This window comes from Glandiceps talaboti, chromosome 1 (genome assembly GCF_964340395.1).
Source record: "Glandiceps talaboti chromosome 1, keGlaTala1.1, whole genome shotgun sequence".
NCBI lineage: Eukaryota > Metazoa > Hemichordata > Enteropneusta > Spengelidae > Glandiceps > Glandiceps talaboti.
This window is the reverse complement of record NC_135549.1, coordinates 9,712,641-9,725,416: the sequence shown is the minus strand read 5'-3', so window position 1 is coordinate 9,725,416 and position 12,776 is coordinate 9,712,641. Positions and strand designations below refer to the sequence as shown.

General features: G+C 35.3%; 1 protein-coding gene across 1 annotated transcript in view; it reads left to right on the top strand.

Moving 5' to 3' along the window:
• Nucleotides 1–4,058: 4,058 nt before the first annotated feature.
• LOC144432852 (uncharacterized) overlaps nucleotides 4,059–12,776 on the top strand; it is a 68,136-nt gene continuing 59,418 nt past the window's right edge. Inside the window, exon 1 of the mRNA XM_078121151.1 lies at nucleotides 4,059–4,227. The gene's annotated coding sequence lies outside the window, so the exon portion shown is untranslated. The remainder of the gene's footprint in view (nucleotides 4,228–12,776) is intronic.

Here is a 12,776-nt window from a genome sequence, read left to right as displayed (position 1 = left end):
AAACAACCGGCATCTTTAATTTATAGAAGGGTTTATTTCTGAACTATCGGTAGTTTTTGTACCGTCAAAGTGGATAATTGTTAAGGTTACTGAGTTGTCAGTGTAAACGCTCTACTTCAAAGTAATAATTCAGTATGCAGGCCTACTGCACATAATTCCGGCTTTGTTTGATCCGTCCACGTAGTCTACACTAGATAACGACCTAACTTGACCTCCCATTTAATCTCCATCCTAAGGGTTGCTATTTTAACGCGTATTATCTTCATCTCGTTAAGATTTGTGTTATTAAATGGTTTCCATGGCGCCACGGTGACAGCTGCAACAACGTTCTCATTTCATTAAGAGCTGTTTTAAGGATACTCCTAGTCGCCGCTTTAGTAAGAAAAAATGGTTACTAGATAGAAATGTTGACACTTGTGCTCATTTATAAATTCTACAGACTGTCGCCTAAGTTGTAATAGGCCAGACAGACTCTCATTTTTCTCTTCTTATGATTTGTACAGTAGAAAATGATTTCCTTGTTACTGTACACCAGAACGTCCTTCATAGATACAGCTTTTATTTCTAACTTTGTAATTTCACTTTTAAGAGTGAGATACGACAGTCTGTATAAGACTCACTATCTAGTAATTCATCTCGGCACAAATCAACGACAATATGATAAGGTCGCTCGATATTTGATAGATATCCTGCCTTCAATACAAATTAGAACGATGTGTGTCCTCACCAGTCTAGACATGATTTGTTGTCTGACTGTCTGTTCCATTTCACACAAGCAAATATGGTCAATTCTAGTATAAATACAAATATCTTTTTTCATGACTACACTACATACAACGGAACTTACTCTGTCGTCTTGCCATCGGTTGACAAATGCAGTTTGGACAAAGGTAGGGGAAGAAATGTATTTTGCAGTGTGTGTGCGCGCGCGCGTGCATGGGTGGATGGATGGATGTATAATTAAACTATGTATGTATGTATGTATGTATGTATGTATGTATGTATGTATGTGTGTGTGTGTGTGTGTGTGTGTGTGTGTGTGAATGAATGTTTGGATCTGTATGTGGATGTCTGTTTATGTTCGTGTGTATACATTCATGTGAATTGGCTGATTAATTACCTTACATTTGTAAGATTTCTCAGTTTACCATCCTTAGTATATATTATATTTCTAGGTATGTTAGTTACTCAAGTTGAGTAGTCTTTTCAAGTCTAGTGAAATGCCAAAGTCAATGTCTCGATCAAATAGTATACTATAAGTCCCACAAGGCTAAATCGACACAGCTCAATCTGGAAAGAGAAATTCTACTTGAAAGGTGTCCTTTTTACGCTAGGACAGGGAAAGCAATTTAACAATGTAAAACGCAACTCTCTTTATCAACCATGACTATGCCAAGACCTTGTACGTGTACAATGTACAATGTACAATGTGTATCATAACCAACTCTGTAATCTTTTCCAGATCTTCATTAGACAGATTGGCATACAGAAAAATATCAGATCTGAAGCAATGTAAGGTAGGTAATCATATCAAGAATACATCATTATTTTGACATATATGCTTACGATTAATGTGAATATGAAAACCTGGGATTTCCATTTTGACCTAGAATATAATTTTTGCTGTTTACCTGTTTATAACAGTACATACGTTTTGTTTTTTGTTTTAGTTTTTCTTATGTTTCAACAACACCAAGGCACATTATTCGTTCCTGCTCGGCTTTACGTTTTGGTTTAATAAAATAATATAATCTAAATAATCTAATCTAATCTAGTATAATCTAAAAAGTGTTCATTATATGATGTCCGACATTGTTGTCAAAGCGTAGTTGCAATTCTTCACACAACGCCATTATGCGGCGTCAGCAATATCAAAATGCAAGAAAAAGAAACAACATGACAATCCCACAATATCTGAAACCCTTTGCCATTGGCTTTTTTTGTTCGATGTCAATATTTAATTTAGTCATGGTGTAGGCAAAAACTACAATGTGATGAACTTGTCATTTTAAAGGTGTTACATTGTAAGGGATTGAACAATACACTAATAGCAATCGGTTACCAAAAAGAATCTCTGCAAGAAATCGTGCATTCTTTCGAGGAAAGAATAACACCCATTCCATCTCTATGGGTTTAAAAGGAAATACTTTCATCAAATCAGCTGGTAGCCATAGCAACCGTAATCTTCTAAGCTGCAGCCCTAGGCCTCATTCACAACTTGAGCATCACACCCCTACATAAAATAGCTGTTGTTATATTCCCTTCTAGAAAGCTGAGTGTCACAACAGATTTATTTATTTCGATCTTCTTTTGAAATTGACAATATGTCCTCAGGTATGGCTTAAGGACCGGATGCAACTACAGTATCTTTTTCAAAGAAAGGGCATTGAAATTGATGTTTCATAAAACTCATTTTTCATTTAATGTTTTAATATATGTCAGCGTGTACTAACGTTGAATTCGCGATCGCTTTGCAATAATTTCTCAACGAAGATTGTTTAACATAACTTTGTGTACATAAATGGGGTTTTTTATTATTCCATTTTTAAATTTCCCTTGAAGCAATAATATGTAATATAAAACCAATTTCAATCGTTGTTTTTTTTTATTTCATGCAACTTTCAACTGACGATTTTCAATAAAGTTGTGAATGGAAATAACCATCCATGGATTTTGTTACCATGGTTGCTAAGATTCGTTAGTATTATTCTAATCGTGACTACATTAATCAGCGTTGACGCAGCTCAATTTTTCCTGAGGCAGTACATAATATGTTAGCGATCAAAAGTGGTACCTCGCTGACTAAAACTAATCAAAGTTTCTCATTTTACATCTTCGGCAGTATTACATTTCAATACACAACTAAAGACTGATAGCATTGATACGTTTAGTTCTAGTTTTCTGTTCCTCAATGTTTTGTAATACAATGGATACAGACTAATAATTTATAAGTCTAAAGGTGAAAAAAGAAACTAATATAAACAAAGTAGACGTAACCAATATTATATGGAGGGCGTATATTTAATGTCATTAGTTTAGGTTAGAAATAATGTTTAGGTGACGTGATTGTGCCAATGCCTTACCATCTGTCTGTCTTTCTGTCTCTCTATCTGTCCGTCTGGATGGCTTGATGTCTGTCTGTCTATTTTGTTTCCCAATATCGCACAACCACCAAAGTACATGATATTAATTATCATGAATCTTATCCGTTTCTAGGGGAAATCCGTTCTATTTTAGCCTAACTTAACATGTGTATATATCATATTACTTTATCAGTTTGTACATTTTTCCTGCTGAAACGTTGCTCGACGTACGTGTGTTTATTCGTCAGGATGTTTGTTCATTTGCATATGTGATCAATCTCCATTTGTGGATTGTACTGAATCTGATTAAAATCTAATATAGGAATCGTCTCATTTGCTTTATTTACCTCAATTTCCTTGAAGTTCATATATTGTTGTTTGCTTTCGATATTTTTTCTGGGAGGAGGTGTTCTCTCCCGGAACAAAAAAAAAGTCGAAATCAAACGACAATTGAGCAATATATTCCTACATCAATTTTAATCAGATTGCATTATACCGTGAACGTCATAGTAGACCGTAAGTTACGTTGTGTCGTTCAGCAATCTTCTCTGCTGGCTGAATGGACGGCATGACACCGTATTTTATAGATTACTTTGACATTCAAAAGATTCAAATCAAAATCAAATGAATCGTCCTTCCTATTGTGTGTAGTGGAGTGATGATGATGATGATGATGATGATGATGATGATGATGATGATGATGATATGGTGATGGTGATGGTGATGGTGGTGTTGTTCTTGTTGTTGTTCTTGTTGTTGTTCTTGTTGTTGTTGTTGTTGTTGTTGTTGACATAAATGTGTTTTTTGATTAAATCTCTGATATAAGCCTTGCACTTCAATTTTCATCGGAAGTCGATAAAATAAAGCGCGCTAGGGGGTCTGCCCGTCTTTCGGCGTCCCCAAAGGTGTTGTAATAAATCATATTGTCATGTCGTATTATAGATTGCTGCATCAGTAAAGTCACTCACACACACACACACACACACTCCTCATCTGTTGCCACAACGTGTACATCTATTTGCCTAGGTACAGCAGAGGGTTCAGACAGGTAATATAGTAGATATTGTGGTAAACTGGAACAGGACAGGAATCACCTACCACAGCCACCGAGCTTATCTACACGCTTTCGCTGATCATTTCTGCGGTAAGTAACTAGTTATTTCCGTAAGAACTACTCTAATAACTGATCAACTGACCCGTGTATGTACTCCATCCACGTAATTCATCAACCTGCTGTTTTAGCATATGTCACAACACGAAAGACAACACAATTGACCACCATTTGTCTGTATACTACGACAATTTCCCTTGCACTATTAAAAGATTTGCACTTATTAGTCACCTTTTTATCCAACACCCATCGCAAATGTTTGATCTAGGATTATATTGTGTTTTTTATGTTGTTTAAAGAACGCTCTATTCAAATTCATCTCCATAGTAGTAATAAGATCTTGCGATAAAAGTGAGTTTCGTTTATGTTATGATTGTGGTGGTGGTAAATTACTCCACCCCAGCCGTTCTTTAATTTGCGTCCCAAGGTTTAGTTGAAGAAAGTCGCGGAGGGGTTTAGTTTATGAAAGCCTTCGTTTTACGCGCTGTAAACATCTCATGAGAGTGTTTTCGTCTTTTTATTTGTTTATACTATTAGTGTGGTAGTTATGATTAGCATCTTATATTCTGTTATTGTTTTGTAGATTCTTTCGGTTCTGCAACCATTTCTATTTAGTTAAACTGAATACAAGACTTTCAAGCTAAATTCGAATTAAATTGGTGAAATTAACGTACATCTAATACTTTTCAGCAGTTCCCGTACTAAATATAATCGTTTGACAGTTTAAATAGCTTACACGTCAAAATACCTGAAGGCCAACATTTAAGCCGAGTTGATTTCCTATTTTATGAGCTACCATGAAATGTACATAATTTATATAAATGAAAGGAAGGATGTATAAAGATTATGTTTTCAGGGCAATGTTACACGTGTCTACTTGTGTATCGTGTGTATCAGTAAACTATTAATAGTAGTAACAGATAGCTCTCTATTCACGTCGGCCACTCAGTCAGTCAAATGTTGTAAATCAGTGACTCTGCGTCATATCTTCGTTTTCATATCCACAGTAAAATAGATAAGTTTTGAAATTGCATTATAGTAATTGAACAACAATTTTTATTAGGCAGACATTGCAATATAAAAGGATGTGACCTGAAACCTTCCGCTGCAAATGATGTATGTATGTATGTATGTATGTATGTATGTATGTATGTATGTATGTATGTATGTATGTATGTTTTTAGGGGTTGTCAGTGGCCGAGCGGTTAGCTCGTACGCTTCTTACCTCTGCAGTCTGGGTTCGGACCCACAAGGTGTTGGCTGGGTTTAACCAGGTTTATTATTATTATGTGTGTGTGTGTGTGTGTGTGTGTGTGTGTGTGTGTTTGTTTAAATACGTGTCCGTTAGTTTACCATATTTCTCGTATACATTTCTGATAGCCATATACATATATTCACACACTACTGCAAGCTGTCGCACAACTGAAATACTTATAATAACTATAATACGGGGTATTTTATATATAACAACTGTAATTTGAGCGGTTGTAAAACTAGACTTCTTCAAACCTTCCCTTCAAATACAATTATTATTATGGTATAGCTCTATGACGTACATAGGGTTCCAAATTATTATATATTCTGTCATCGAACACTGCACAGAGAAGACAATCGCAATTAGAGGCTTAGAATCTAACATGTAAGTCTGTAATTTTACGTTACATAATGATTCAGTGTAACTTAATCACAATTGCAAGGAAATGAAAGAGTAAACTTTACACCCTTATGTAAATCTCTAAATTTTCAGATAGTTACAGTATAACTTAATTATGACCGACGAGGGAAACCTGATCGGTAGCTTTGCGATGTGTTATTTACGATTAGCTTTGCCAACATTGTGACTAAGTTTGCCCAAAACCATGTGATTTGCATTTGCATCTTACCGATGTAAAAGCTATCAATAAGTCAACACAAGTGCAGTTCGTGTGAATTTGGAGATATATGTAACCCCCCCCCCCCCTTTACTCTAAAATGAGAATTTGGGAATCGATATTAGTACAGATATAATATTGTTGTACAGATGTTGATGACATTACATACATAGTATACGTACTAGAACTTGGCTAAACAGTAACATTAATTGCCGTATGAGTCAGTCGAGCGAACAAGAGGCAAAGCCTTAAAATACTTCATTACTCACGAGAAAATCACGTTATCTGAAATGTGTCATGATCACATCATTCAAGATCGAGAGTTGTGTAAAAAAAAATTCACCCTAAACCGGCTGAATATCTCATTCAGCTTCTAAACGTCAAATGTCACGTGTTTGCAGCAAATCCCCAGAGTAAAATTTCTTCAACGTTACTTGTTAAATGACTGTTATAATCTATACACGTACACGTTTTCGGTTACCGATCAATGTAACGCATGCAAGACGGAAGTATGAAATACCATCAATCCATAGTGCGAAAGGACACTACAGCAAAACATAATAGCAGCTAGTTCTGCTCACATAAAATATAAGCAAACAGACCAGGCTTGTGGTTTCTGTCTAATATGCACATACCTGACTTGGAAATTTGTAAACATCAAAGGTGCCCACAATCAGTCAATGTACATGTATGATAACATTCAACATTATGCTCAAGTGGTTCAAATAGTTACTATTTTCGTTTCAAACTTTGAAGATAAGGTCTAGCATTACATTAGATGAAGTGACCTTTTAAAATATTGACTCGAAAGGGAAGCTATTGTTTCTTTTCCCAAAATGGCGTGTGATTGGTATGACTTCAGTTCATTGTAAGCCGATTTTCGAAATCCATTGAGTCATTTTCTCCAAATATGGAGTGTATTCTTCAACTGTGTTGATTTTATGTTGTATTGCTATAGCCATCCAACTTCTAGTCGGCTGTACAATATCGATTATTCACCAACCATTGAAGGTAATTTATATTACTTTACGTCTAGACAACAGGCTAATATTCAAATTTACTTTCTAAATTTCATTAATCGTTATTTCATCTTCATGCATTATTCTGTTTAGATTTATTCCTGATGTATTTAGACCTAGCATTATGATTAAAACGTCCATTAATATTTTACAGGTGTATATAGATTAATCAGCATTCATCACAATGTTTCATAAGCCGAGAAAAGAAAGTCGAAAGTCTGGTCCCTAGGTAGTTTATGATGTGATAGTGTAAGTTAACGGCTATGGACAAAAAAGTATTATTGAATGAGAGCGCATAGTTAATGCTGAAGATTGTGTAGAATGTTTTACTGTGATATTTCTCTTCATGTGTAACGGTTAATGTTTTTAATGGTTTCGTTGCAACAGATCAGATCATCAAGGCGATATAGGGTCATAAATATAGAAACGCAACCAACACAGGCTGTTTTTAATCATTTTATTACTACCATTTTACTGATGAAATTGTTCTAAGTAGAATGTCAAGGACATAGGCTTATAGTAAAACAAAATATCGACACTATTAAGTTCCATGAAGACAAAAAATCCTGGCAAAAAAATATCGGCAACAGAGTACTAGTAACAAACAGTCAAACCTGTGTTTCTAACAGTGTTTCAACCAATTTACATGAAACTGAATTGGTTTCATGGTAAAACGTGGATGTAAATGAAAATACAATCAGTTATAAGGCTGCATCATTTCCTTGTTATATTAAGTTGTCGTCTTCCATTGCATCAGATTAATCTGTTTTTGGAAATTGCGTTCCAATCATCTTTCCATTACGATGAAAATTCTTCAAAATGACGACCCACAGAATGTTAGGAGCACCCAACCGTATAACATCGTGACCTAAGTGGCATTATTTTTCATTCCTACACTGTTTTTCCGTAAAGGTTTTTCGTCGCTGCTTTACTACAATATAATCATCACATATTGGGGTTTTGGACGAAGCTGCTTCGAAACTAGGTTGCCCTGAATAATATCGAAAAACTACTTTCATTTTATTAATATTTGACGATAGATTACTCGGGAAGGAAGGTATCAGATGTCTGAAAGCCGATTTATTGTGACTGTATTTTCCCAAGTAATCAAAGATTCATTTCAATCAATCGTAATACAGTTACTACTTTTTAAAAAATCAGAAAATGTCACAATGTCATATTTCTAAAGTAAAATATTACGTGCATCTATATTTGATTTGGTAAAGGCAGACATGCAAACGAATATTTGTGTTCTGCATGCGTTGTAACAGGAATGATTTTGCTATTCAAATAATATACAAAATGTTAAGGCTATATGTATCAAGAACAGATGGCCAATGTCGGTATTTACATAAAGTATGAACCGCAACCTTTTAACTGACTCAATGTACGAATTAATCACAGCTTTCACTGTGTGCAGGTAAACTTGGTTTATTGGGTTACTACACAGTACTACTGTGCGTAACCTAGGCAACGAGGTTAGGGTAACTAGGTGCATACCATATTTGTGAGAGTGAATGAAATCGAATGATAAGGTCTCATTTATTGTTTTCCAGTACAGTTGTTTTGACATCAGTTTCTCACTTAAGAGGATTTCTTCAAAATGTTACAATTATGACCATAAAGAAGCTTTGATTGTGGGTCTTGTACTAATAGACAGGAGTAGCGATTTTTAGTATGATTTGACTGCTTTATTACGAGACCTTGTTCTCTTGAGGTGGAAATAAATTCTGACTTTGCTAAGCCGATTTGATAACAACTCTGTAGAGGTTAGGTGATATACAGGAAATATGTGTACAATGTACAACACACTGAGTAGTTGTGACACTGTATTCCGTAGAATGTGCCACAGTTCATATTACAGTACAATAGGGGTTGTCAAAGGCTACGTTTGTGAGGTTTTGTGAATTCCCTATGGCAACCTTTCTTCTTTTGATTTCAATATGATGTTACATCCAATGAAAGTGGCTATATGCTCACGCGTAGGACCATACGACCCTTAAAGACAATACGACCCTTAAAATTGTGTAGAAGTTTCGACATGTGTATGGAAACACAATTCTGAAAATGGGGTTCTCGAATATTTTTATATAAATGTTTACTCGATTTTGGATTTTCGTCGCTGCCAACGAAAATACATTGCTGTCACGGGATTTCCATTAGCATTGCGGCACAAAGGGTGTTCGTATTGCCCTACGGGGAATACCTCAGAACTGGTATAACAACACCTCATTGGCAAAGCAGTGAACGTACCTTGCTCTATAACGTGTTGTAATTACCCATGTCGATATTGAAATTCTTATTGAGATAACTTAATACAACCGATTCTTCAATACTATTACACCCCTATGAAAGGATGAAATGATATTATATTATGAGTAGATCCTTCACCGACGTATGACATTCTGAAGCAGGAAGCAGGAAACTCGCAACAGAATGATTGAATTGAACTGCTGAATATGCATGCCAGGTCGCCGGTCACACATGGTATGATTCTGTATTAGCCGTGGTTCACACCAGCACAATCAGCGGTTTCCAAATTCTGTACATATGATGAATGCCATTTTCCTCGGAAGATGAACTCTAATTTATTGAAGAAGCAAACACGTGGCATCTCAACTTATACATGAACTATTGCGTCCTATTTTCTTTTTTAAAGGTTTAAGGTTTTCAAACGACAGTATCTTGGTAAAATAATGTGGACAAGTAACGGACCTTAATCAGTTTTGAAATCTACTCCGACTTTCTGTTCATTGTATACTCATACAAAACATACGTTCGATTACGAAAACCCTTAATTGGCTCTGATAGGGTCAGGTATAAGTAATACTAATGAGGATTAATGTAGGGTTCGTTAACTTTACAGAATCCGTACAGTATGAAGAATGATTAGTTTATAATACTCTACTAAATGATACAAAATCATTTCGTGAGATTGATTACGACAAACATTACATGTTTAAAAAAGAGCAAGCTTGTGTTATCCTACGGGCTCGTTTACTGTGTCGGTGTGCTTTGAGTTTTTCTTCAGTCGTAGCATATTGTACGTGGTACTGGACAGGATGTCACGTGTCATATTGATTAACAATGAATGAAGTGGCTATGACTGTATAATCATGAATATTCTAGGCGATAACTTGTTTATGTGCTGTATACTTCAACAGAGACTGAAATTGATAACATAGTGAAAACTCGTACACAACAAGCAGAGTTTGTTATTGCTTTCCTATCCCTTGACCTCTCTATTTGCTTATCTGATCTCCCAACCCCCATGCTGCCATTTGCTATTACCCTAGAAATGCAATTTTTTTTTTAATTGATATTTGCCAATTATCATGGGGATGTTTTTTTATCTGACAAATGGAGAATGCATCGTTGGAATATGTGGTTTCTAAGGGAACAGATAGCAGATATCAATAATGTTTAATCTTCAAATATAGGTATTGATAACTGATATGTATTCGATTACTAAGCCTCCAACAGTCCAATCTTGTCATCATATCTCCTTCAATACTTGGCTGAGTAAACATCCACCGTCATGCAGTACCTAATCGGCTTGTATCGACTATTGCAAGAATGCATAGGCCTACAGGTTGTTTGGAGGCTTCGGTTTAATGTTGAAAAATCAATAGTTTGTGTATTCATTGATTTCAAATCTGGATACAATTCCCTCTCGTTCAGTGAATCGTATCACTTGGAATTCATTGCTCGCCAGCAGAGTTTTTTTTCAACTTGGCATTGATGAAAACCACCTTGAGATCGACACCGTTCCTTTCAACAAACGTACACAATTGATTTCCTGAATGTAGTTTGAAAAAAGTGACCGGAATGTCACATGGAAAGATTTGACACTTTCCTTCTGTATAAATCTTATGCAAATGAGAACGCGAGTGAAGGTTTAACTTCAGATGCTGGATGCCGCAACCAACCAAACTTCATGATGCAGTCGATGTAAATTACAGGTTCTCAATCAGTTATGCATTCGGCAATGGCAGATTCTCTGAAAGCTCTCTCACATACGTTCAGATAACGTATCCACATACATTTTGGTGGAGAATGTGATGGTATCATTAATCTTCAGTATTCGTTTTTAGACCTTGCAGGAGATGTCTGTGATGATAACCCGGCGCACGTTTCACCCTTTGACGCTGTTTGTGTTTTAGAAGCACTTTGTGAAAGTGTTGTGATTTCAATTCATCGTTTTCCTCTGTTCTGCAATTAAATTACCTAATCACTCAACCTATCAAATTCAGAGAAATGGCGTTATCATCTGCAAATTCTCTCTATGTTATTACAGTATCTATTAGTGTTTATAGAAGGAAACGGTCCACTTTCTATACTATTTGAAAATCGGATTTCATAATCTCCCAGAAATCGAAAGGACGACTTCGGGACCGTCGTTCACATTTTAACTTACTCCATTTATCATGCAAAGTCCTTTCCTAATTAATATGAGTTTATCGTGCGCGCTTTAAGCATTCAAAATACTTAATATTTATATGTTTATTTCAGTTGCGAATTTCATTACGTGTTATTGGTTCGTCACTTTTCTATGACACATTGAATGCGCTTATAAATAATATAATTTCTTGTGATTTGTTGCTAATGTTTCATCTAATGAAAAATCTGTCTATTCTACTTTTAGATTCACCTATTTAGTATCCCCATAATCACACTTTGTTCTGGGTAAATAGTAGTATAGTGATAGTATATTTGAATTTATTATGTTTAGTGACCGTAATATTGATAATGTATAATATTACTAGTAGCTTGCTTATGTTCAGAAGGTCGTGAATTTTGAGTGCATTTCCCTGTAACATTTCACATTTGCAGTTCACAACACAAAGTAACAATGTACACGACTCTTTACTTATGATCTAGAGATAATGCTTCATGATTCTAACTTTGTCTTCCAAGATACGTTGGGGGGGGGGGCACTATGCAGTCAGCATGGATTCCATTTATAACACAGAAATGGGAGATATGTCAGTTTATTGTCATAAATATTTCATTACAAGTTAATTATGATATCAGGTAGCAATACTATGAATATACATACATATGAATATGGATATTTAGTGTATAGTGGGAGATGTAATAAAAACGTGTGTAGGTAGGGGATCATAAAGTATAAAGTTGACTTTAGTAGGTGATAGGTACCTGTTCTTGTTGTCGTTCACACTTTCACATTGAAAAACGCTGACCCCCATCAATACCAACATTAAAAATTGACAGGCTCCTTCGTTTCACCATGTGATTGCATATGATTATGTAAACTTTTCAATTAATATGCAAATTATTCAGTTTTATAATCACAAAATACGAAATATTCCATTTGATGTGTAAATTTGTAACAAGGACAAGAAATATCCACTAGGTTTGTATCTTGTACAATTTACCAAGATTCATATATTTAACAAGATTTATAGATTTTAGTAATAAACCGTCCCACCGAATCGTTTGGGGTAAATAATTGCTCCACTTTGAAGTGCATTTAGACATGATTTGAACGAGGTAAATTCTGGCATTGACAGTACTGCTGTTGGTCGACATGTCTCGTAAAATGAAACCCTGCAATACATTGATTGATTCTCAAGTAGACAATTAAATGGAATATGAGCCTAACACTGGCTATACGCTAAAATTTGAATGCTAGATTGGTCGATAGTCCGATAGCAGTAGCTTACATTAG